This window comes from Oryx dammah, unplaced genomic scaffold (genome assembly GCF_014754425.2).
Source record: "Oryx dammah isolate SB20612 unplaced genomic scaffold, SCBI_Odam_1.1 HiC_scaffold_29, whole genome shotgun sequence".
Taxonomy (NCBI): Eukaryota; Metazoa; Chordata; class Mammalia; order Artiodactyla; family Bovidae; genus Oryx; species Oryx dammah.
Genome location: NW_024070213.1, coordinates 14,588,397 through 14,615,736, shown reverse-complemented (window position 1 = coordinate 14,615,736; position 27,340 = coordinate 14,588,397). Strand labels below are relative to the sequence as shown.

The 27,340-nt window shown below is 47.4% G+C and overlaps 1 protein-coding gene across 2 annotated transcripts in view; it reads right to left on the bottom strand.

The window, feature by feature from the left end:
- Positions 1-1,182: 1,182 nt before the first annotated feature.
- Positions 1,183-27,340, bottom strand: part of KCNA6 (potassium voltage-gated channel subfamily A member 6) — a 38,267-nt gene continuing 12,109 nt past the window's right edge. For both annotated transcript variants that reach the window (XM_040233761.1, XM_040233762.1), the window contains exon 2: positions 1,183-1,591. The gene's annotated coding sequence lies outside the window, so the exon portion shown is untranslated. The remainder of the gene's footprint in view (positions 1,592-27,340) is intronic.

Sequence of the window (27,340 nt, the reverse complement as noted above, 5' to 3'; positions counted from 1 at the left end):
CCTCGGCGCTTAGCTCATCTTGACCTTGTGCCCTGCGGGCTCACTGCCCTCCAGCCATGCTGGCCCCCTTGCGCTCCTAGAACATGCCAGCAAGTCTCTCACCCCCAGGCCTTTTCATCCAGAACACCTCCCTCATTCCTTGACCACTTCTGCTCTCCACTCGAAGAGAGCAGCCTCCAGGTCAGCCTTCTCCTGTCCCCCTACATTAACCTGGTCTCCACCCCCCAACTCTGGCTTCCCAGGTGGCTCAATGGTAAAGAATCTGCCTGCCAATTCAGGAGACACAGATTCGATCCCTGGGTCTGGAAGATCCTTGGAGAAGGGAATGGGAACCCACTCCAGTATTCTTGCCTGGGATATCCCATGGACAGAGGAGCCTGGTGGGCTACAGTCCATGGAGTTACAAAGAGTCAGATATGACTTAGCGACTAAACAAGTGCTAACTGTGTATATTAACCAGAGCCTACATTCATTCATTCACAACCTTACTCGTTCACTCCGGTGAACTTTGTGAGTGACGAGTCCACGTCTGGGGCTTTACCAGACATCAGGTGGGCACGTGGCTGAGAAGATGGTCCCTGGTGCCAAGGCAGCAGTTTGGTGACCCAGCACTCAGATCTGGGAGGGCCCGGCATTAAAGCAGACAGTAACCCTGGCAACACCTAATTAGAAAAGTAAGCCCAAGGCAAGAAAACCAGCCTCATGCGTTTTATCACCAAGAAGACAAGACACTTGGATGAGTGGGCGCTCGTGGGAATGTCCCCCCAGAGCACCCTGGATGGATGTTGCAAGGAGGGAGGGAGGTGAGGAGGAGGGACGTCCCAGAAGCGGAATTGCTCTCCTTCCCCAAGGGACAGGCCAGGAGTGGGTCACATCCTAGAAAGAAGCCCCTGCTGTCCTGGGAGACCGCGTGCACGGCTTCATCACCTGGCCTCGACATCTGCCTGCAGGCAGACCACTCCTTGACCTCGGGTGACACACCTAGCCTCCTTGGAGAACGTCCCCTTGTCCAGGGTGGGGTCACCGCGGAAGGGACTCAACCACTTTTTCTGATGCCATCTGTGGGTGGCCCCTGGGATGCTGGCCAAGTGTCCAGCATCGGGTACCTGCCTGCCTTTGTCACGACTTGACACATCTGCTCAACTTAGCCATTGGTGTTTTCACGCACGGAAACATACAGCCTCCGAGACTCCGGGTGTGTTTATTGTGAGTCCTCCATGGCCACCCCTTTCCTGGATGGTCCTGCAGCACAGCCATGCGCTCGCCGGCATCACTCGACCCCTGACCCCTCCACACCTGGTTTCTTCTGTCTGCACCCTCAGTTCTTCTGTCTCACCTCCCTGCCCCAGCCTCAGCCCAGTATCCCAAGTCCCATCTTTAAATGCCCATGGGTCCCATCCCAGTTTTTTCCAGCCTAGTCATGGCTCATGGGAGGCCACTGGAGGAGAGTCAGGCCCGTCCACCCAAGGATGGGGGGTGTCTCGTCTTCTGGAGAAGTTGAGGGTCCCGGTCCTCTTTGTCCAGCCGCTATCAGAAATACAGGTGTAGGTCTCCTGGTTTGGAATTCTGGGCCAGCCTCTTTCTTTCTTCCCTGCCAGGGACAAATCAGAAGAAAAGGAGGTGAGTTAGTGATGGGAGGCTTGGCTGCGTAAGGAGTGGCCCCAGGAGACCTGGGACGGAGCTCCAGCCTCTTTCTTGGTTCCTCTGCATGATGGTCCCCCACCTGCCCCGTCCCTGGACTCTCTGGTTCGCTCAAACCACACCTCCCACACCACAGGCTCCACAAGAGTCCCCACAGCCCATTGGTAACTGCTGAGCCTTGAAAGCCTCCTGCAGAAGCTGCCTTTATACATGGCCACAAATATTCCACCTGTAACAGCCCCTCAGTCTCCAAAATCAGGTCCAAGCAATTCATTCAACTCCCAGGCCCAGGAAGACGAAGCTTCATACAGTTTATCAGCTGAGCTGTCTTCTTTTGGATGCTGACACCGTTCTCCTGGGTTCCAGGGCTCATTTTGACCCTCGGCATCCATCAGGCACACCATCCTTCCATGAAAGCGTTCTCGCCACAGCCTGGCTACCCATCCTCAGCCCACCAGAACCTCCTGCCTCTCGCCCCAACCTTCCTCCATCCCCTCCCCATCCCTCCTGGCCCAGCTGAGCCCCAGAGCCTCCCGGAGCCTCCCTGGCCACACCAACACAACGGATCTCTCTCTTCTCTGATTCCTGAAGCCTTTGCAGTCTGTCCCATGTGATATCAGACATCATTGTTTTCTACTGGAAAGCATGTGAGATTGGGAGCCCAGTCCACGTTCAAAGTTTGTATCTACGATGCCCTGGGCTGAAAAAGCCACCTGGATGTGCCGGCATGTCCCTGTAACTCCCACAAAGCCCTTCCAGATTAGGCCAGGGTTGCCTTGGACAAATTCCTCCAGGTATCCCGCCCACTCCCACAAAACCAAGCCCCTACCCCTCTGCCACTCGGTCAGAAGAGGGGGAGTTTATCTGATTTGAAGAGTTACTTGCACCCTGTGTTTACAGCAGCACTATTCCCAATAGGCAAGACATGGAAGCAGCCTGGGTCCATCGATAGATGGATGGATAAAGATGTGGTACACGTATCCCACAGAATACTACTCAGCCATGCAAAAGAATGCAGTAATGCCTCTTGCATCAAGAGGGATGGACCTAGAGATGATCCTACTTAGTGAAGAAAGTCAGACAGAGAAAGACAAATATCGTATGACATCACCTATATGTGGAATCTAAAACAAATGATGCTGGCTATCCAGGAAATAATATTTGATAGTGATCATGGTATGAACCCTGAAGACTGATTTAACCAAAAAGTATGCTGGAAGCAGGGAAAGTGGGAATATGGTTTCCAGCCAAGCCATGAGGTGCTGTCTCATCACTCAGGGTAGAAGCTGAGGTCATTCCAGCAGCCCACAAAACCCTACCCGTTGGGCTTCCCCACCCCACCAAGCCGACCTCACCCCCAGGGCCCTCCCTACTCACCTCGCTCCAGCAGCAAGGGCTTCTCTGCTGTTTGGACCCTCAGTGACCCCCAACCTCCTCCAACTTCAGGGGCTCTGCACTCGCTGTTGCCCTGGCCTGGAATGCCCTCTTCCCACACACCCACAGGGCTCTCCCCTCAATCTCTCCAGTCTTTGCTCAGATGCTGTTTCTCGGGTGGGTTATCCCTTTACCCCCCTTCCCCTACTGATCTCTACATTCCTCCCCAACAGTGCCCACAGGACACCCATGGATGCCTATTCTTCACCATATTACCTATAACCGCAAGAGCCTGGCGGGCTACAGTCTGTGGGGTCGCAAAGAGTTGGACACGACTGAGCGACCAACACTTGCATCCCTACGGAGCACTACCTCTATACGGTGAGAGGCTGACAGCGATGTTTTATTTAAACCTTTACGCATGCCCCACACTGGAGCGATGGCTTCGTGAGGGCGGGGGGTTTTGTTCACCGTGTGTATTTGTATGATGTGTGTTTTTGTTTACTATATATATTTTTCTTTACTGTGTGTACTGTGCTCAGGTGCTTTATCAATATTTATTAGCTGAAAAAACAAATTAGGAAATAACGTAAGTATTTACAGAGAAAAACGAAGGGAAATGCCAGAAAGTAACTTAAAATAACTGAAAGCGCTGGCCTCTGAGGTCTTGGATTCATGGTGAGAAGAGAGGTGGAGCCTGCCGGGTTTCCTTAAAAGCCTTACGGCATTATGCGGCTTTTCAAATTGTCTGTGTGTGTGTCTCGAATAAAAATGAGAATGTTTTAAATATGCTGTTTGCACCTCCCCAAGCTCCAATCATACTTCGTCGCAATACTAAAGAAGTGAGTATTGGATTTCCTATTCTTTTGCACTATCAATCCTAAAAAATCACCTCCTTCCTCTCGTCCACCTCTTTCTCTCTAACCCACCACATTTCTGATTCACCCCAAGGCTGGAAGTGCTCACCTCCTCCATTGCTGTCAAATCCGTTCACCTCCTTCTGTCTCTCTCATTAGGGCTCTAATGCCATCATCCACCTGGATGCCGACAAAAATTCTGTGACCAGTCCACCTGGATCCATACAGTGCATCCAGCCCACTGCACTGTGGTGAGACCGCCTTGCTCCATGGGTACCCTTTCCCTTGTTCCCTTGGCAACCCCATCTCTGTACTCACTGTGTTAATCCCATCACAGGGCCTTTGGATATAGTTCACTCTGCCTGGAATGCTGTTTCTGGAACCTTTGCCTGTTCAATTCCCTTTTCATCATTCAAATATCATTAAGTCAAATCCCCCCATTTCAGGCCCTTGTAGCTCAGGTATGTGGATATCTGCTTTGTAACACTGATCACAGTCGTAGTTTTACGTTGGGGTTTACTAGATTAACATCTGCTTCCTTATGCCTCGTCAGCATACACACACCTCATGATTATCATCAATTCTGTTAAAGGAAGAAATCATTTTTCATGATTTCATTTATCATTTTATTTATCATTCTCATTTCATGTATCATTCTATCACCACTGCCAAGCACACACAGGAGCCCAATGAATAAATATGAATCTGTTGAGCCACTACCTTTTGCTACAGCAACAATCAATATGTATTGCTTGGGGGCGCATAACACTCCTTTCTGCCTTAAAACTCTAGGATACGGAGACTGCGTGCTTTTTTTAAAGCCCTTCCGCTCTCACCTCTCTAAACTTGCAGTTCCCATCTTCATGCATAATTTCTGGAAATGTGTATTTATGTAAAATGTGCAAAAGATTATATGTTGTGTGGGGTTTCTATCCCGGAGTGCTAAGGTCTGATGAAATCCTTCCTCACACTTTGGCGGGCAGATACAAGCATCCAGGTCTATTTCCAGCACTTCACACATGATTTTTCAATATGCTTCCTCCCTTCATAATCCAACAGATTCAACTGGCTGCATCCCAGTGAACCGCTGATTGAAGCTAAAGATACAGCACTTCCGGCAAATCTAATGATTCTTATCTTGTCTCAGCTCTGCTAACATCATCGCTTGGTGCTCTTAATTTTTCTGTGTCCCCCTCAATTGTCTAAAACAAAGGCAAAACATGCGACGGAGTAGCTGAATTATTGCATGCACACGACTACACAGAAAAGACGGTGCCACAGGCCAACAGACAGGGCCACCGTGAGAATGACCGTTTGTTGCAGCTAACGCACGAAATTCCAAACCCAACATAAGATAGGGCATCGCGGGTTCTAAATTTGAACAGCTAATGCTGAGCACCATTTGTGTATACTTCCTGTGCAATTAGGGACTACCTGGTAATTCAGTATTAATTTAACCCTTTGCTGAGTAAAGCAAGTTTTAATTTATCCATTTCTTCCTACTTATTCAGAATCGTATGAAAAATCAAACATTCTTTAAAGTTCCTTTTAAAGAGTAAGGCTGTCAGGTTGTCTCCTTTAACTCCCCTTCAGACACAAGCTAAAATAATCAGGGGGAGTCTTAAATTCTTATGTTTCCAATGTAGCACAGTTGAACAACTAAATTTGAGAATTCTCGTGCATGTATTTTTCAAACACCTCTTCCTTTGCCCCTAAAATCAACTCTTGGCAATTTCTGTTGGCAGGGAGAGGGGTCACATCTTCAAATGGGCTGCAGTCTCGAGAACATGGACCATGCCACATGGGCAGGGGAAGGCAAGGACCAAAAGAATCTGGACGATTCGGCTTCTTGCTGGACCTAGTGTGAACCACTGACCACTTCAATCTCGTGTCTACACTCGCTGGTCTTATCACTGTTTTCAGAGGTAGGCTCACCAACTGTTTTCCAACCACTCAGCCTATCTGTGAGTGATGTGGAATTTGGCATTCTTTGAAACTTTGAGCTTGATCAAAGTTTCTGCTTCGCTGGGGTATGTCACCAAACCCTGTGCATCCCCAGAGAGATAGAGATGTGGCTTGCAGCAAAGTGAGGGCTCCGTCATGCTCCAGACACTGAAAGGGAGACTGCCAGTCTCCCCCAAGGCTTAAGGTTCGCCATTATCTTTAAGAGTGTGTGGCCAGGACATGGAAGCAACCTAAATGCCCATTGACAGAGGAATGGATAAAGAAGATGTGATATATATATCAGCCATGAAAAAGAGTGAAATAATGCCATTTGCAGCAACACGGACAGACCTAGAGATTGCCATACTGAGTGAAGCCAGTCAGAGAAAGAGAAATACCCTATGATAATGCTTATATGTGGAAGCTAAAAGGAAATGATATAAATGATTTCACTGATAAAACAGAAACAGTCTCACAGACTTAGAGAACTTGTGGTTACCAGAAGGGAAGGGTAGGGGGGAAGGGAGAGTTAGGGAGTTTGGGACTGAAATGTACACACTGGTATATTTTAAATGGACAACCAACAAGGACCTACTGTATATATAGCACAAGAAACTCTGTTCAATATTATGTAACAACCTAAGCAGGAAAATCTAAAACTGAATCACTTTGCTGTACACCTGAAACTGTCACCACCTTTTAAATCAACAGTGTGTGCATGCTAAGTCGCTTCAGTCGTGTCTGACTCTCTGTGACCCCATGGACTGTAGCTCACCAGGTCCTCTGACCACCAGGTCCTCCAGGATTCTCCAGGCAAGAATACTGGAGTGGGTTGCCATGCCCTCCTCCAGGGGATCTTCCCGACCCAGGAATCGAACCCACATCTGAGGTTTCTGCATTGCAGACAGATTCTTTACGGCTGAACCACTCGGGAAGCCCTGAATCAAGTATGCTCCAACATAAAGTTAAAAGTTTTTTTTTTTTTAAAGAGCATGTGAACATTATAATTAGCCACAAAATACAAGCTACACAGGATACCATTTAATGCGCATCTAGTGAACAGCCACCCTCCCCAGCTCAAAGCTGGTTGGTGACATAAACAGTCTCACCTAGAGCTGGCGATTCCTTCTGTTGGTCTCCGTCTCATTGACCACGCACTATAATTTTTCAAGGTGGAAATAACCTTTCTGATCCTAAAGCGTACATGCTCATTTTATGCAGTGGAGGAACTATACAGGAAAATCATAAAAGGAAACTGAGCTTCACACACATCCCTTCCACTCAGACAGAGTCATTCTCCCTTTGGAGCTACACAGATCCAGGCTGAGCCCAGTTACTTATGTGGTGGCCTCATCTGATAGGTGGCAATAGTAATAATGGAGGCTGCCTTCCAGTGTGAGGATTTACGATCATATTTTTGTACAGCACAGTGTTCAGTAACTGGTAGCTATGACTATTATTGCTGTTAATACACCTCCAGTCTGCTTCCTATGCACATGTACATGTATATAAATGCCAACAGGCACACTTTATGTCCCCACAAGGTGCTTTTGTGTGCCGAAAAGATGATTTAGGACATCTATTGCTTTGAGAGATAAGTATTCAATTTATGAAGGGTATATATCTTTAAATTGAGTTCTTTCTGAAGCGTTTGAGCTCAGCAGACAAACTGTACTATACTATTCATAAGCAGAGGCTGCCTGTGTTGTTTTTCGAAAGCCTGAACTCCTTTAGACTTTGAAAGCAGTAAGAGGAAAGCATCTTTAAAAATACATGTTTTAGAGGACTTCCCTGGTGGACCAGTGGTTAAGACTTCACCTTTCCTTGTCAGGGGGTGCTGGTTCCATCCCTGGTTGGGGAACTAAGATCTCACATGCTGCACAGCATGACCAAAAATATATATTTTTAATTTTTTAAAAGATGCATGAATGTTTTGTTGTTGTTTAGTCGCTGTCACATCCAACTCTTTGCGACCCCATGGACTGTAACCCGCCAGGATCCTCTGTCCATGGGATTTCCAAGGCAAGAATACTGGAGTGGGTTGCCATTTCCTTCTCCAGAGGGTCTTTGAAACCCAGGGATTGAACCCAGGTCTCCTGCATTGGCAGGCAGAGTCTTTACCATCTGAGCCACCAGGGAAGCCCAGAATGTGTAATTGAATTTAAAAGGTAATAAAGTATTAATAAGTTTATGTTTGACTTTATTTTTAGCTAAGTGTTTTATATGTACAGGACACATATAAACACACACACACACACCAATCATCTGGAATAATTATACTATGATGACAGGAATTACCTCTGGACTGTGGGATTATTGGTGACCTTTATTTTGCGATATACACCTTTTTGCATATACAGTCGAACTTTGAACAGCGAAGGACTCTGGGGTGTCCACTCTCCACGCAATCAAAAATCTGACTATAACTTTACAGTCAGCCCTCTGTATTCCCAGATTCAACCAGCCTCGGACTATGTACTGTAGTACAAGTATTTATTGAAAAAAAAATCTGCATAAAAGTGGACCCATTTCATTCAAATCCATTGTTCAAGAGTCAACTATGTTATCCTAATAATCAGAATAAAATAGTAAAGCGATTACAAGTTGGGGGAAAATGTACCAGTAACTTTTAAAAAAGAATTATACAAAAGTATTCTTTGGTAATCTAAAAAGCTAAAGCACGCATGTACACCTGTGGTGGATTCATGTCAATCTATGCCAAAACCAATACAGAATTGTAAAGTAAAAATTAAAAATAAATAAATAAATAAATTTAAAAAAATAAAAAATAATAATAAATAAATATTTCTTTGAAAAGAAAAAAAAAATAAAATAAAAAGCTAAAGCAGGAAGCCCACGTGTGGTTTTAGAAACACCTCACTTAAAGTCAGAGCCGTGTTCCTTGTCCTATTTTGGTGCTGATTTACCTAAGCTATGATATTTTTCTCTTGCTAAAAGAGGCGCAGAGGAACCTGGATATATTAGAGAGTCACTATTTTGTTTGTTTGGGGAGGGTGGTTGATACATTTTTAGTTACCCAACATCTATGTTATTCCTTCTCTTCCTCATGGAACACCAACTCTCCTCTAGAAAAACAGTCTCCACACTCCATGCTCAGTCCGTGTGCTTTGGATAAAACTGACCCCAACTTTGGATCCAAGAGTGTGCATATGACCCAGATATGTCCAATTAGATAAGAAAATGAGGTGAAATTCTGACCAATGAAAATCAGACCATGGATTTTTTTCCGATCAATAAAAGACTCTGTTTATGGGACTAGAACCTGGGAGGATACATGCCTAGAGCTACTGGCCATCATATCACCATCTGCAGTCCATATGAACAGCAGAATTACATTAAGAGGAATGAAAAAAAAATCTATCTCCTGGATCACACTGTACCTGAAGCCCAATTTTTGAAAAGAATTGTATTATTTTCAAGTAACATACTATGGACCTTAGACTTATTTTGAATGTTCCAACACAGGCTCTGGTTAATTTAATGGATATGAGAATGAAATTTATTCAGTCTAATAGCACTACCTGAAAAACATTATTTATAGGTACAGATAGAATTTCATGGGTAGATATACCCTGAGCCTAAAGAGGAGGTTGACATGCGTCCAGCACACATAGGATGTGTCCTGTATTTAGTGATTTTTCCTGCTTCTTGCATTGGCCTCCTCGGGACAGCCTAAATATCTCATAGTCAGCTTTTTTCAATACATTACAAAAATTCAGCAGTTAGAGTTATTCATTACATTATCTAGGCATTCTGGTACTTTCATTTTGTTAAAATTTGGGCCTTAACTATGGAAGGCCTCTGTAAGCCTTACATTCAGGCTTCCCTGGGGGCTCAGCGGAAAGAATCCGCCTGCAGGGCAGGAGACGCAAGAGTCGCAGGTTCGATCCCTGAGTTGGGAAGATCTCCTACAGAAGGAAATGGGAACCCACTCCTTGCCTAGGAAGTCCCATTAACACAAGTGGAAATCCCATGAATGTAAGTATTAGTGCTTGGCAAATCCCACAAACTGCAGAGCATGGGAGGCTACAGTCCATGGGGTCGCAAGAGTTGGACAGGACTTAGCGACTAAACCACCAACAGAGTCATTCAACCCCTACAGCTGTCCATGCTTCGGCCTATTCTATGGTATCTCTGCTAACCAAAGCCCAGTTTTAAATGAATTTATGAGTAGTAGATTTCCCTTTTGGAATAAATTAGTTTGAGCCAGACATTTTAGTCTCTTGTAACCCAAAGAAAGCTAACTGGACCCATTTAATTATAGAATCACTAACACCTACGTTCTGCAGCCCAATTAAAATAATAGCTATACTTTGCTCATCACTTGGTGTGTTCAAGATATTTTAAATACGTTATCTCATGAATAAGCCCACTCGTCCTTTGAGATAGACATTATTTTCTCTGTTTCACAGATGAAGAATCTGAGGCACCATGAGGCTAAATAATTACCCTCAAATCACCCTGCTGGATGGACAGAATAGGAAACCAAGACATCGGCCCCACATTCCACCAGTATGCCACACTACCATCCTGTCTAGACTTAGAATTCTAAATTCCAGTCTCGCACTAGAGACAGAATTCTTTTATTGGGCTTTGGTGTACTACCAGTTGAGTTTAAAAAAAAAGAAAGAAAGAAAAAAAAAAACAGAAACTTACCTCCCACAAATAGCCCTGGTAGAAGCCAAGCATAGGAACAGCACACAAACAAAGCCTTGTTTAAAGTGGGAGGAGAGGCTTCACTAGTGGTCCAGCGGTTAAGAATCTGCTGTGCAATGTATGTGGGTTGCATCCCTGGTCTGGGAAGTTCTGCAGACCTCGAAGCAACTAAGCTCGTTCGCCACAACTACTGGAGCCTGCACTCAGCAGGCTCTGCAACTACGGAAGCCTGCGTATGTAGGGCCCACGCTCTTCAACAAAGAAGCCACCGCAATGAGAAGCCTGTGAACTCAACAGAGAGCAGACCCCGCTCTCTGCAACTAGAGAAAGCAGCACACAGCAGTGACAACCCAGCACAACCAAAAATAAAATAGTTTTTTTAAAAATTAAAAACTAAAGCGGATGGGGGAAGTCCCCTCAGTGCTACTATGTTCCTCTGATTTCCAAGCAGATCTGAGAGCAGGTTTGGGGCTCACTTGAGTCATGCCAAATGCCCATTAGCATCGTGTAACCTCCAAAGCATCAGACTTTATTCTTCGGGGCTCCAAAATCACTGCAGATGGTGATTGCAGTCATGAAATTAAAAGACACTTACTCGTTGGAAGGAACGTTATGACCAACCTAGACAGCATATTCAAAAGCAGAGACATTACTTTGCCAACAAAGGTCCATCTAGTCAAGGCTATGGTTTTTCCAGTGGTCATGTATGGATATGAGAGTTGGACTGTGAAGAAAGCTGAGCACTGAAGAATTGATGCTTTTGAACTGTGGCGTTGGAGAAGACTCTTGAGAGTCCCTTGGACTGCAAGGAGATCCAACCAGTCCATTCTAAAGGAGATCAGTCCTGGGTGTTCTTTGGAAGGACTGATGCTAAAGCTGAAACTCCAATATTTTGGCCACCTGATGTGAAGAGTTGATTCATTGGAAAAGACTCTGATGCTGAGAGGGATTGGGGGCAGGAGGGGAAGGGGACGACAGAGGATGAGATGGCTGGATGGTATCACCGACTTGATGAACTTGAGTTTGAGTAAACTCCGAGAGTTGGTGATGGACAGGGAGGCCTGGCGTGCTGTGATTCATGGGATCACAAAGAGTCAGACACGACAGAGAGACTGAACTGAACTGAACTGAACTGACCCTCCGAAGCATTAGTCAAAGCTGACTCCATTGGTGAAATTAGCTGGAAAGCTGCAGATTTTCCACTTTATAAGGACACTGTCTAAGCTGGACGTGAGCTATCACCAGATTTCCAATAAGTCACTTCTGTTTCGTATAATTATATGAAAATGTAGCAGAATTGTTCATGCGCATTTACCCAGGAAATGGCATCCAATGTACAATGCATCTAGTTTGTTATTTCTCACAGTAACCCAACTTCACTCCAAGAAACCGAGGTACAACAGATCCATAAAAATAGACTGTTCACAGTCAGGCAGGCCAGGAGCAAACAGATAAAGTGTCCTGCTTTTCACAGTGTTATCTGCTAAGTTGTGTTTGACTCTTTGTGACCCCATGAACTGTAGACTTCCAGGCTCCTCTGTCCATGGAATTCTCCAGTCAAGAATACTGGAGTGGGTTGCCATGCCTCTCTACAGGGGATCTTCCCAACCCAGGGATCGAACCTAGGTCTCCTGCATTGCAGGGAGATTTCTTCACTTTTCAGAGGCAACTAAGTCACCTGGTCCATTGAATCACATTTTATTTAGGCTACAGAGCCATCGGAGGTCAAGGGAAGCAGTCTTGCTTTCCTCAGGTTCAGGTCCCCACTGAGAGCACCCACATTAATCCCTGCTGCCCACCCCCTACTCCGGGCATGGATGGCATGATGCTACAGCTCCCCAGGCAGCAAAGGTAGGAGACGGCGCCTAGGGAACCCTGGAGGATGGAGGCTGGCAGGCAAAGCTTTTCCTTCTGAATAACCCTGCTTGTCAAACACCTCCCCTTGATGATTTCCTGGCAGCCCTGACTCTTTTACGGAGAAAGTTCCAGGGACAAAAGAGTGGCTGTTCCTTCCCACTGGCTCTCAGCGGTGGAGGGAGGGCTTCTCGGGCTCTCAGAGAGGATCCAGGGGAGACAGGGTGGCCAGAGGGGATGGGGTTTGTGAGGCCTGTGCCCCTGAGGTCAGCAGGATGGTGACAACTCCCCCCACCCCACTCCCACTCCGTGCCCTCCAAGCACATACACGTGGGCAGCTTCTACTTTCAAGAAACTCTTGGAGGCAGACAGCTTCTGCAGCCTGGCGCCGCAGCACCCCAAGTACAAAGGCTCTTTTCAAATCCACCTCCAAACCGCAGAGCCAGTGCTCAGGCTGTCCATCCAAGAGCTCCTGGCACACATGACCAGAACCTCCTCTATTTACCTGGATTCCTGTAGGAGCCTTCCTTCGGGGGCACACCAGGAGCAGTGTGTTAAGACAAGTCTGCCCTTGCACGGGCAATAAAGGACTGCCCTGTCCACAATAACCTGGCCAGAGGTCACCTGTGCCAGCAATGATGAACAATGTCAGTGACGAAACCTCGGCGGACCACTCCCACCACGCTTCCCCACAACGTGCCATGCCGGCCACTGCATAGCACTGGGTCTCGAGCCTCATTTCCACTCCAGTCCTCACTTCAGCCAGAGGGATCATCCCCAAAAGACATCTCAGCAGGTCCTGCCTCTGACTGACAGCTCCTGCGGCTCCCACGGGTGTCAGAATGAATCCAGCCCCTAACAGTGTCACGGCTCATCACCACCTGAGTCCAACCTATCTCTCCAGCCTCTGCGGTACACTCTGTCCCACCCTATGTGTCCCCAGCTCCCAGTTCCTTGAACACATCCTCCTTTTCTTGGGTCCCTGAACCTTTTTTTTTGCAACATGTGGGATCTTAGTTTCCAGCTCAGGGATCAAACCTGTGCAGAGTCTTAACAACTGCACCTCCAGGGAAGTCCCAAGTCCCTGTGCCTTTGCTCAAGTTATTCCTTCTATTGAGAATTTTCAATCCTGAAAACTCCTATTCATCTTGCAAGGCCCAGGTGATATACTGACTTCTTTGGGAAATCTCCCCTGACTCCCCCCAGCCTTCAGGAGAATTCTCTACCTTTCTTACCAGAAGCATCTTGGATATGATTTCCAAGGAAGGATTAAACCGCTGGGAATGTAGATGTACTGCAATTTTCAGAGTCTTGCTCTCTCTCCTCCTTCTGCAAGTCACCTCTAAGAGAGCTGGTCAGACTCTTGTTTTCTCATTCTTCTCTTCCTGCCTTTGGACATGGTGGTATGAGGACATGATTTCTGGAACCACTGCAGCCTTCTGTGGACATGAGGTAAGGCGGGGGGGGGGCAAGTGAGCCCCAGAGAGCAGGACCCCTGAGCCTTGCATCATGAAGTGAAAGTGAAAGTTACTCAGTTGTGTCCAACTCTTTGTGACCCCATGGACTATACAGTCTATGGAATTCTCCAGGCCAGAATCCTGGAGTGGGTAGCCATTCCCTTCTCCAAGGGGTCTTCCCAACCCAGGGATCGAACTCAGGTTTCCCACATTGCAGGCAGATTCTTTACCAGCTGAGCCACCAGGGAAGGATAAGAATACTGGAGTGGGTATCTTATCCCTTCTCTAGCAGATCTTCCCAACCCAGGAATCGAACCAGGATCTTCTGCATTGCAGATGGATTCTTTACCAGCTGAGCTACAAGGGAAGCCCTCCATCACGGTCATGGGCAAAAGTGGTTCAAACTTCCTGCTCTGTCCTTTGCAATGTGATCTGGAAGCTCCTTCCAAGGTAGTAAGGAGTAAGAGTCCCTCTCCACTTTGCCTGCAGTCCCAGCTGCATGTTTCAACTCAGCCTTTTACCCCAGCACCCCGAGCTGCAGGCTCTGAGGGCTGCTTTGATGCTAATAAAGTTGTCCCTTGATTCCTGCATCAGTGTCTGCCTGTGCATCACCGACCAATGGACATGAGTTTGAGCAAGCTCCGGAAGATGGTGAAGGCCAGGGAAGCCTGGCGTGCTGCAGTCCATGGGGTCGCAGAGAGCCAGACACGACTGAGAGAACAACACCAGCAACCCACAATCAGAGCCCAGGGGTGATGAGAGGGAATGACAGGGCAGGCTTCATGGAAAGCCTGTCCCCCTAGCTTCCACCATTGAGCACACTGTGCTATGGCCAGCTATCTATGCATGTCTGCTGTGTACTTCCTTCCTCAAGATTTTAAGCCCTGCTCACCTTTGATTCTCCAGGGTTTGGCTCATGTGGGCCCATTATAAATGTCTGTTAACAAAGAATGAGTGGGTACCAGACATTGAATAAGGTGTTTCCTCCATCCTACCGATTCTCAGAACTGCTGCCATCCCCTGCCCTGCTTCTCTGTGCCCAGAAAGTCAGTTTTGTTCGAGTTTTTAAGCACAATGCTCTCCACGTTATAGCTGAGGAACACAAAGCATCAAAGAAGAAAGAAGGTCTTGAGGCTAGCGAGTCAGAGAGGCAGGGTTGGAACCTGCTCTGATGCTGCAGCCGCTGCTGGTATCTGCCAGGGGGTGCCGTCACCTGTCACAAGGATGCTGAGCAAGTAAAGGGAAGCAGGGCCTCCGCACCTGCACCTCCCCCCGGGACAGCTCCGCAGCCTGCAGCGCAAAACCCCGCCTCCTCCCTACCCCCGCCCCCCTCTCAGCATCCCAGGACCAAGGCTGCAGGGTTCTGACTCGGAGCCTGCAGTCCCTGGGAGCTGGTCCAGGATCCCGCCTGCACAGAGAGGAAAGGTTCAAACAAGGGAAGGAAGAGGAAAGAGAAGCAGAAGTCGTCGCTTTGAGTCGGGGGAGAGTGTGAGCCAATAGCTGGTTCCTGGCGGAGGATGGATAGAGAAGAGCATACACAGGTACCTGCTTCTGTCCTCCTCAAACTGGTCCACGTTGTCAAGCACCAGTCTGTCCCAGATGTCCAGAGAGGAGACCCGCCACTGCAGGGGCTCACAGGAAGGACTCAGCTGGGCCTGAAGGCTATCCTGGGGGTGGGGTGGGAGGGGAGTAGGTGTAGGAGAGAAGCTTTGGTGGTGGAGGGAGAATTCAGACAGGAGGTGGCAGCAGGGGAAAAGCAGAGGGAGTCCCAGACAGCTGCTGCCGGACGCAGCTCTGCTGCTCCTGCCACGCACTAACGCAGAGGATCAGCCATGAAAGGCTAGGTCTGGGGCTGGGGGTCAGACCTCTGTCCTTGGGGCCATCATCTCTTATGTGGGGGTGGAGCTTGGGGAAAAGAGGTGACTGGCACCATTTCACGAGGAGCTCTCTGAGGAGGAGGCAGGGCTGCAGTAGAAGGATGTGGGTGAGAAGCTCCACAAGAAGGGGGCTGAGATAATTCCATCCTGCAAGATCTCCAGGGGAAGGGAGGCTGCCCCTTCCAAAGGGTTGGGCGGGACTGGCCGGGGCTGGGCAGGGAATCTCTGCTCTGACTGGTGGGGAAGCTGTGCCACCACGGGCAACTCAGTCAAACTCTCTGGGCTGAGGAAAGTCATAAAAATGCCTGCTCTGCTGGTCTCAGTGAACTGTTGTGATGTCCTGTTGTGAACGAGCTTTGTAAAATGTGAAGGGCACTTAAAGGTGAAGGTATAAGAGCATGAGCGCTAGAACCTCCTAGACCAGTGGTCCCCAAACATGGCTGTACCCTACAGTCTCTCGAGAAGCTTTTTTTTTAAGTGTTGCTTCTTGACTCCATGCTAGATCAGTGGTTCAAACTGGAGAAGCGAGAAGGCGTTAAGACAGCAAAAGGGGCAGAAAGCGGTACTTTTTCAAATAAAGCTCCTAGTGTGATTCCAGAGAAGGCAATGGCACCCCACTCCAGTACTCTTGCCTGGAAAATCCCATGGACGGAGAAGCCTGGTAGGCTGCAGTCCATGGGATCGCGGAGAGTCAGACATGACTGAGCAACTTCACTTTCACTTTTCACTTTCATGCATTGGAGAAGGAAATGGCAACCCACTCCAGTGTTCTTGCCTGGTGAATCCCAGGGACAGGGGAGCCTGGTGGGCTGCTGTCTGTGGGGTCGCACAGAGTCAGACACGACTGAAGCGACTCTGCAGCAGAAGCAGCAGCAGCAGCAGCAGCAGCAGCAGGGTGATTCAGGCTTCCCTGGTGGCTCAGAAGGTAAAGAATCTGCCTGCAATGCAGGAGACCTGGGTTCAATCCCTGGGTTGGGAAGATCCCCTGGAGGAGGGCATGGCAACCCACTCTAGTATTCTTGCCTGGAGAATCCCCATGGATAGAGGAGCCTGGCGGGCTACAGTCAATGGGGTCACAAAGAGTCGGTCATGACTGAAGTGACTAACACATCAGGGGGATTCTGAAGCACGGGAAAGGTGGAGACCCACCACCTCAGATCTCCTCAGGTTTCCTGAAGACAGTCATGCGGCACACACATCTTAGAGAAGCAGACCCTCAGCTTCTCCCAGATCCTGTCGGGGTTTCTGGGAGGCCGAGTGGTCTCTGTATTGAACACCATGATGAGGCAGCCCGGACCGTCATTCTGTGACGAGTCTGTGATCCCCTCTTCCTTGCAGGATGAACAGTCACACCTGCGGGCATCACGTTGCTCTGGACAGAGCCGCTCGGGAAGGGAACGTGCCCTCTTCAGGGAATATATGCAGAGATGTGCTTTGGGGACGGGGTGGTACTGGACAGCTCTCCCCACCCCATTCCTGCTCCACTGGACTGACAGCCCAATTCTAACATGACCAATTTCCCAGCCATACAGGCTGAGATGAGTTATCCTTAACGAATAACACCGAATAACCGCGCTTTGTTGTTTTGTCAACAGATATCCAGGCTTTTCTGCCCCATACTCTCTTGTTGGCTCTGCTCCATTCCAAAGATTACATAAGTGTGTGTACCTGCGCGCGCACACACACACACACACACACACACACACACACCAATCCCATTAAACACACAAATGCCAGGGTGAAGAGGATTCGAGGATTTAAGGAGTCAAGAACTCACACCAGGCAACCGTGTTACTTGGGAACACGGCTAGTGTAGAAACAAATGATGTGGATGACCTTAGGACCAGATAGAGATCAGGGGACTGTTCCCCATCTCACGGGGAAGTTAAGAGCAAGGACGCTACAGCTAGAATGCCTGGACCGTGAGACTTGGACCAGTGGCTCCTCTGGGGTGGAGCTTCTCACAGAGCTGCTGGGAAAGCAAACAGATCGGTGCAGGTGACACGCTTAGAAATGTGGCTGCACCCGCCACGTGGGTGAAGTGTCTCCTGTTCTTGTTTCTGTTGCTGCTTTACGATAGGTGAGGAAGCTGAGGTATAGAAAATAATTTTCTCAATTTATCTATGCTACTTGACTCTTGGAGGAACACAGCCTAAGGAGAGAATCATAAATGTGAACACTTATATAGAGGAAGAATGTCCATCGTAGCATCATTTAGAACAAAAAGCTAGCAAACATCCAGAATGACCCACAGTAAGCGGTAGGTTACCAAAATGATGGTGCATCTATATGATAATTGCATGAGACAATTAGAGACAAAATATGGAGCTTTTTTTTTTTAATGAAATACAAATTGGATCTCAACAGAGAGATGCAGAGACAGAGCTGGTCTGGAAGAAAGCCCAGCAAAATACCAACACTGAAAGCCTCTGGTTATGGGACTGTGGGAACTTTTATTTTCTTCCTTATGCTTTTCTGAATCGCACTAGTTTTCCATAATGAGCAGATACAACTTTCAAAGTCAGTAAATAAAACTGTTTGTTTCAAGCCGTTTGCTCAAACAGTACACTCGGAGTCCACATGGGCTTTCTCTGTCTCTGGCCAGACCTCTGCTGCTTGTCAGGCTGCACCCACAGTAGGAAGCGAGGCAAAACGGGATAAAGATGAGGCACAAACACCAAAAAGCACCAGGACCTGGGAGCTGGGCAGGACTGGGAGCCAGCTCAACAAGGACCCTGGTCCCAAAGTGCAGCCCCAGCTCCTGGGACTGAGCTGAAAGGGCAGAGCTGGACAGACCTTCCCATCAGAGAAACTACATGGCTCAGTGGGAACATCCCAGCAAACAGTCCAACACCGCCCTCGGGGTTACCCAGAAACAGAAAGAGGCAGCTCCTACTTTGAAGACACCAAAGAGCTGTACCTACTTGGCTTTGTCTTTTCTGCAGGTTCCTCTGCAAGTGGGGAGCCAGAGAGCAAAGAGGATACTAGATCAGCATCTCTGCTGGTCTGCATTCCCTGCTTCTCCTTAACATAGAAGTGTCCGTCCACACCCCACGTCTTTCCAGTCGTAAAGCCAAGGTTCTGACACAGACAACACTGAGGAATGCTTATTTTGCTACTCTGAGATTTAAAAGATTAAGAAATCACTTAATGACTAAGAAAGACTTCATCTAAGCAAAGAGGAAGGAAGGAAGGGAGGGAAGGAGGAAAGATGGAGAGAGAGGGAAAGTAACTGAGAAGCAGAGGGAAGAGATTTATCATACTCAGTATCATATAAAAAGCTATGACCGCTTCCAAGACTTTGCTATAACCAGCTCAGTATATTTTTAAAGTGTTAAGTTCTGATTTTTGTAAAATAAGAGACTGGAGTAGATAACCTCTGAAACTGAATGATGCTATGTAAAGTTGAAGTTGTAAGTTAACACCTACTCTCTCTTTGAAAGATCACTCTAGTGGCAAAAGTCAAGCAATAAAGTTGGCCAAGTGATCAAGGGAACCAGCTGTACATTTAATGAATAGGCTTGAGCGCCCATAGACTTTTCCAGCAAAAGCTCAAAAATTGTCTAATGCAACCACCTCACTGTACAGATGAAGACTCTGGGACACAATCATACCGACAGTTAATCCCCGCCCAGTGCCAGGCAGGCGACCTGCTCGGGGTCACAGCAAGCCAGTGACAGCTGCTGCTGCTACTGCTGCTGCTAAGCTGCTTCAGTCGTGTCCGACTCTGTGTGACCCCATAGACGGCAGCCCACCAGGCTCCTCCGTCCATGGATTTTCCAGGCAAGAGTACTGGAGTGGGGTGCGATTGCCTTCTCTGAAGCCAGTGACAGACCCAGAATTAAATGTGATCCCCACTTTTTCCACAGTCCACTTGTTCTGACTCTTGGTGGATTTAAAGACAAAACCATCAGTTATCAGAAGCTCCTCCTCACAGTTCAGGATGTCCAGAAGAGGAGCCGAGACAAAGGCAACAGCAGGTCAAGAGCAACCACATCCTCTCCTTTTGTCTCTAAGCACTGAAGGGACTTCCCCAGTGGCTCAGCGGTAAAGAATCTGCCTGCAATTCAGGAGACCCAGGGGGCCTGGGTTCAATCCCTGGTTCGGGAAGATTCCCTGGAGAAGGAAATGACAACCCACTCCCGTATTCTTGCCTGGAGAATCCCATGGACAGAAGAGCCTGGTGGGCTACAATCCATGAGTTCGCACAGAGTCAGGCGAGACTGAAGCGACTTAGCACACAGGCGTGCAATCTCTGATTTGGTTAACAACGTGCGTGGAAATCAAACTGCTAGCACCGTAAGGCAACCCTGAAGTCAGTCATCCATTGGCGAAGTGTATGTGAAGTGTGGCCACTTGCAAGCAAAGCAGAACATAAACTTCACCTCTAATGAAGAACAACGCTTCCAGTTCTTTTTCTCAAGGACTTCTACTTAAGAGAAAGGTCACCAGGGGAGGGAATGTCTCCTTCCGCATTATTCAGAGCCTTATCAACTCACTGATTCTGTAAGCCTCTGCACAAACTTAAGAGGAGTGTGGAAAACTTGAAGACGGTTGCTAAGGAGGCCCCAAACGATCCATTTGAGAAGACCTTATTTAAAGGGCTGAGGTTTCACGGACTAAAATCCATTGCCAGGAATTTCAGATCTCTTTGAGTTTCTCAAAATATATTAATATTCCTTGGATTACAGGGGTTTTTTGTGGGACATGAATAGAAGTTCTCTCCAAAAAGAGGTGGAGCTTCTGAGGTTAAAAAAAAAAAACAACTTTGAACAGCACTGACTTGAGAAGTTAAATAGCTTTACTTGTTGCAGGACTTCTCAGAGACTTTAATCTTCTGCACATATGCCTTCTGTCTCTCTCAGAGGCAGGGCTATTTGGCTGGGTCGGGTCTTAGTTGCAGCACTTGGGATCTTCCTTGTTTTGTGCAGGATCTTTTTTTGTGGCCTACAAACTCGCCAGTTGCTGCTCGTGGGTGCTGGAGCACGTGGGCTCGGTAGTCGTGGTGTGCAGGCTTAGCTGTTCCTCGGCATGTGGAGTCTTAGTTCTCTGACCAGGGATCGAACTTGCATTCCCTGCATCACAAGGCAGATTCTTCAGCACTAGGACCGTCGTTTCTGAAACGGGCATCATGCCCAGAGATTCTGTTCCCGTGGGAATGTTGGACTGGTGCTCTGCAGATCACCTTGAGGAACTGGCAGAAGGAGCTATTCTAGGTAATATGGTCAGCCGAGTATACATTGCAGCAGAAGAAAAAATACGAGGAAGTTAAAGTACCACAGGCGATGTGTAACTGACATAGGAGGAGAAAGTCCGGACAACAAAGGCTGTGAAGCCCAAACACATGTCCTTGAAGCGGTGTGGGATACGGATTCTCATTGAGGAAGTCTCAGAAGAGGCCTGGGGGACTTTCCTGGTGGTCCAGTGGCTAAGACTCTGGGCTCCCAATACAGGGGACCCAGGTTTGATCCCTGGTCAGGGAACTAGATCCCACATGCTGCAACTAAGACCAGGTGCAACCAAATAAATAAGCAAATATTAAAAAGAATAGGCCTGGGAAAATTAGGAACTTACTCGAGTGCAAGGCAGAGTACTGTATTCCCTGACTTCTGGAAGTCTCTTCTTATTCAATTATTCCATGTCATTTTGTCTTATTCTCTACATTTTTACCATGGAGCTCAACTGACTTCCATGCAAATGAAACACATTCCTGAAATGCTGCATATAAAGAAATACAGTCTCTGTAAATTGAATCATATTTTCCAACAGTTTGTGTTGTAATTTCAAAGAACATCGACCCCAAACACATAACAAAAGGCACATCAATGAGCTGCTGGGCACCCCAGGTAGCACCCCACCTGGGCCCAGAAGCCAGGCAGGTAACCAGCTGAGCCCCAGATCTGTCTACACTCACTTACTCACATGCTCAGTTAATTCCTAAGGGAGCTGGAAGCTCTCACTGCTCCCAGGGATATGCTGCCTCATTGCTTATGTCCTTTTTAAAGGGATTTATTAGAATCCTTGGATACTCTCTTCTGCTGGCATTTTTAGCCTGGAAGTAGTTTTCAAGTTGAAAAGGGCATTAAACCCCTTTCCATGAGTCTCCTCTGTGACAGTCAAGTATCTGATGATTGAATAGCTGGATCATGGTCAGCCAATCTAAATTTGCAAAGCAAGAGAAACTATTATAGATACTTATATCTCCCAAAAGACTAATTTATGAGAGCTCCGAGTGGTTTCCATCATTCCTAAAGGTTGGACAGTTTTCAGACGCTTGCCAGTTGAAGCCTCAACATCCCACTGAACCAGGGCAAGAAAAGAGAGACCATGGAAATAATACTGCTCTCTGATTGGATGCTTGCCAGGCCGTGTGACACACCTGGGCCAGCTCTGCCTCAGTACATTCCACTGGCCACCATGAGGGATGTTTTTACCGGGAAGAAAAGGCTCAGAGAGGTTCCCAACACCCCCAAGGCCACACAGCAGCAGAGCCAGAGGGTGGCAGCACTGGGCGCCGACTCCCGGGTTAGCTGAGATCACCTCTTCCGACTTGGTTTACAGAGAAACTAGGGGCTCAGAACCGTGTCCTCAAATCTCCCATCCTGCCTCACCTGACACGGCCACGGGGACGGAAAATGCAATGCTGCCAGGCGGCGCAGTGGTAAAGAATCTGCCTGCCAATGCGGGAAACCCAAGAGATGTGGGTTCGATCCCTGAATCAGGAAGGCTCCCTGGAGGAGGAAATGGCAACCCACCAGGAGCCTGGCAGGCTACAGCCCAAGGGGTCACAAAGAGTCGGACAGGTCTGAGTGACCGAACTCGCACACGTCGGAATACTGGCAGATTCAGCACCTAGAGTCAAAATGCAGTAAGAATGCATGAAAATGGTAAAAGTCTCCTCAAGTTCCCACTTTTGAAGATGCATTTTGAAAAGTATCCCCTGCTTCTGCCAACAAATAGAAAGGCTCTTTCTTTCTTAAATCTTTCTGAGAGTATTCCTTTACCCACCATTAGAGAAAGGGAATTAGGATGGTGTTCATAGCAAGTGTGCCACGAACTAGTCAAGGTTCCTTTCTCTATAGACCAGATATCCTCATGTAAGTTTAGCTATACTGTGATTTTTTTAATGTGAAAAGGCTCCCTACTATTGAAAACACCTCTGATAGAAAGTGAATCTATTATTTTTATACACACACATGCACACACATTCACACAACAAAAACAGCAACTTTTTAGAAGTGCACCTATTGGAAAAAGTGAGGCAGAGAAGCATTAAGATGGAAGGCCCATGATGGATTTCCTTTAAGTCCAACCTGATTTCATTTTTTCCACACTCCTGGAAACAGCAGATATTTTAGGGGGAATGGAAGGAAGGGTTATAGAATTTTTTTCAACTTGGGTTTTCTGCAGTGAAAGCTGTCCCTGGTAAGAGATGACCTCACCTCTCTTGGAATCCAGAGGATTTTGAGCTGATTGCAGCTCAAATTGCTTTTGAGACTTTCCATTTGAATTCTAGCCCTGAAATATCGCAATGAAATTACCCGTAAAGCACTGAAAAAAGGGAGACTTTCTTATCTGCCTCCCAAGGCAATATGTTGGACATGGATCCAATTCTACAATGATTTAACTCTCAGCCAGTAAATCTCACAAACACAAGAGTTCCCCTGGGAGCCGAAACTCACTGGGAATAATCTCAGAAGGACAAGAAGGGGTCTGGGGCTGACAGCGGGGTCATGATGTCCCAGACAGCCGACAAATGCAGAGTCCGGTCTGCGAGCAAGTGATGACCCAGAAAAGCCATATGGTCCCACTTTAGGAATGCCCTCTCTCAATTCTGTCCCGCTCCCAGCCGGCAGGCATGGGGGACACGTAGTTATCTGACATCAGAGATGCAGGAGGTCATCCTCAAATGGGAAATAGCCCAACACCACAGTTTGCCTTTTTCTCATTCTAGTCATTTTAGATGGAAAACCTTTATTGCTTCACACTCACCTGTCTCCCTGCCCATGTAATTGAACAGAGTATGTAACTTAAGGTGTTCTTTTTCCCCCAAATTGAATGGTCGTATTGCAATAATTCTAGGCTTCCCTTGTGGCTTAGATGGTAAAGAATCTGCCTGCAATGCAGGAGACCTGGGTTCGATCCCTAATTCGGGAAGATTCCCTGGGGAAGAAAATGGCTACCCACTCCAGTATTTTGGCCTAGAGAATTCCATGGACAGAGGAGCCTGGTGGGCTACAGTCCATGGAGTCACAAGGAGTCAGACATGACTGAGCGACTAACATTGCAATAATTCTAACATTGGGTGCTGAGAACCTATACAAGGGTGATGGCAGAGAGCCCCAGGGTGTTATATTTGCACATTAACTGAGCGTGTTCTTGATTGCTGGGAGGTTCCTGCTCCCCTGCAGCGACATCCCTCGTCTGGAGTTGTGACTGTCTCCTCCCCAGCTGCCAGCCCTCACCTCCACTCCCTCCCACTGTCTGTGTCTGATAACTACCCTCCTCCCACCCCCATCTACCAGTCCGCTGTGACTGAATCCAACACGATCCCACAGGAAGGCTTCCAAGAGCAGCCACACAAGCTAGCGGCCACAGGTCACCAGATGGAGGAGACCAGGGCACCATGGTTCAGCCTCTGATGTTCCAGCCCAGGGTTCAAATGCACACGTAGGAAGAGGCCTTCCTCCCATGAGAAGCCCAGCGTTACAGGCACAGTGCCTCCATGGGCACCGGGCAAGAGCGCCCAGCCTGGGGCCTCCCTGGTGGTCCAGTGACTAAGACTCCACACTCCCACTGCAGGGGGCCTGATTTCAATCCCTGGTCAGGGAACTAGTTCCCACATGCCTCAACTCAAGACCCTGCGTGCTGCAACAAAGACCAAAGATCCTGCATGCCATAACTAAGACCCACTGCAGCCAAATAAATAATAATTAATTTTTTAAAACAAAGGGATCACTCCACCCTTCTGAAGCAGCGACTGTGTTCAGTGCTTATGACCAATGTTAGAAAACTGAAACACAAGCCCAAGGAGACCAGACCCATTATTCCTCAGAAGAAAACAAAAATCCAACGCTGCATGTGAACTCTTCCAGCATTTCTTCTGTTTTATTTTTTTCTATTCTTTCCACCCTTACTGAGACATAACTGTCGTGTCCAGTATTTCTTAGTGTCCCATCATCTCTGATTTAGGACATGTGGTCAGAAGTAGCTGTGAAATCTCAGGTTAGGCACTTTGCGATAGCTATTTGGAATGCTGCACATATGTAAAACTATGTACCAGGGCAGAGCAGATGCAGAAAGAAAAAATAAAGAGTAAAGTACAAAAAAAGATCTTCTTGGCCCAGATGACCACGATGGTGTGATCACTCACCTAGAGCCAGATATCCTGGAATGCAAAGTCAAGTGGGCCTTAGGAAGCATTACTATGAACAAAGCTAGTGGAGGTGATGGAATTCCAGTTGAGCTATTTCAAATCCTAAAAGATGATGCTGTGAAAGTGCTGCACTCAATACGCCAGCAAAGTTGGAAAATTCAGCAGTGGCCACAGGACTGGAAAAGGTCAGTTTTCATTCCAATCCCAAAGAAAGGCAATGTCAAAGAATGTTCAAACTACTGCACAATTGCACTCATCCATCTCACATGCTAGTAAAGCAATGTTCAAAGTTCTCCAAGCCAGGCTTCAACAGTAAGTAAACCATAAACTTCCGGATGTTCAAGCTGGATTTAGAAAAGGCAGAGGAACCAGAGATCAAATTGCCAACATCTGCTGGATCATCAAAAAAGCAAGGGAGTTCCAGAAAAACATCTACTTCTGCTTTATTGACTATGCCAAAGCCTTTGACTGTGTGGATCACAACAAACTGTGGAAAATTCTTAAAGAGATGGAAACATCAGACCATCTTACCTGCCTCCTGAGAAATCTGTATGCAGGTTAAGAAGCAACAGAACTGGACATGGAACAACAGACTGGTTCCAAATTGGGAAAGGAGTACATCAAGGCTGTATATTATCACCCTGCCTATTTAACTTCTATGCAGAGTACATCATGTGAAATCCCAGGCTGGATAAAGCACAAGCTGGAATCAAGATTGCTGGGAGAAATATCAGTAACCTCAGATATGCAGATGACACCATCCTTATGGCAGAAAGTGAAGAACTAAAGAGCCCCTTGATGAAAGTGAAAGAGGAGAGGGAAGAAGTTGGCTTAAAACTCAACATTCAAAAAACAAAGATCAAAGATCGTGGCATCTGGTCCCATCACTTCATGGCAAACAGATGGGGAAACAATGGAAACAGTGAGAGACTTTATTTTGGGGGGGCTCCAAAATCACTGCAGATGGTGATTGCAGCCATGAAATTAAAAGACACTTACTCTTTGGAAGAAAAGCTATGACCAACCTAGACAGCATAGCAGAGACATTACTTTGCTATGTCTACCCCATGGGTAGAGGTAAAGGTCCATCTAGTTAAAGCTATGGTTTTTCCAGTAGTCACGTATGGACGTGAGCATTGGACTATAAAGAAAGCTGAATGCCAAGTCAAAGAATTGATGCTTTTGAACCGTGATGTTGGAGAAGACTCTTGAGAGTCCTTTGGACAGCAAGGAGATCAAACCAGTTCATCCTAAAGGAAATCAGTCCTGAATATTCATTGGAAGGACTGATGCTGAAGCTGAAACTCCAATACTTTGGCCACCTGATGTGAAGAACTGACTCGTTGGAAAAGACCTTGATGCTGGGAAAGACTGAGGGCAGGAGGAGAAGGGGACGGCAGAGGATGAGATGGTTGGATGGCACCACCAACTTGATGGACATGAATTAGAGCAAGCTCCAGGAATTGGTGATGGACAGGTAAGCCATGGGGTTGCAAAGAGTCAGACACAACTGAGCGACTGAACTGAACTGAAAGTAAAATTAAAAGGAAGGTGTGTACATGAGGAGCGCAGGTTGTCATTCACTCCCAGACTTCAGACAGGGACTTCCTGGCAGTTCAGTGGTTAAGATTTCACCTTCCAGTGCAGCGGGGTGTGGGTTCAATCCCTGGTGGGGGAACTAAAATCTCATAAGCCATGAAGGCAAAATACCAAAACATAAAACAGAAGCAACATTGTAACAAATTCAGCAAAGGCTTTAAAAATGGTCTACCCCCACCCCCCCCCCCCAAAAAAAAACTTTTTAAAACCAAAATAAAACAGAAAACGAACACCCTTCCAGATGAGCAGAGAGCAACTGCCTGAGGTCTAGGGGTGAATGAGAAGCTGGGCTCACCACACACAAATGTATGTAGTTCCTGGAAAGCCTGACACATCCCCTACAGCAGAGAGCAGACCTCACAAGCCACTCGAATTTTCCCAAGCACACCAGACTTTTCTCTCTTCCCAGGGATGCCAAATTGCCTTCAAGCAGCCGACGAGTGTCCGTCTGATTTATGACTCAGCTACCATGGCCTCTGGAAACTTCACTCTGTCTGACTCCGGTCCTGTGATTTTTGTTGTTTGTTCAGTCACTAAGCCATGTCTGACCCCTTATGACCCCATGGACTGCAGCACGCCAGGCTTCTCTGTCCTTCACCATCTCCCTGAGTTTGTTCAAACTTATGTCCATTGAATCAGTGATGCCATCCAACCATCTCATCCTCTGTTGTTCCCTTCTCCTCC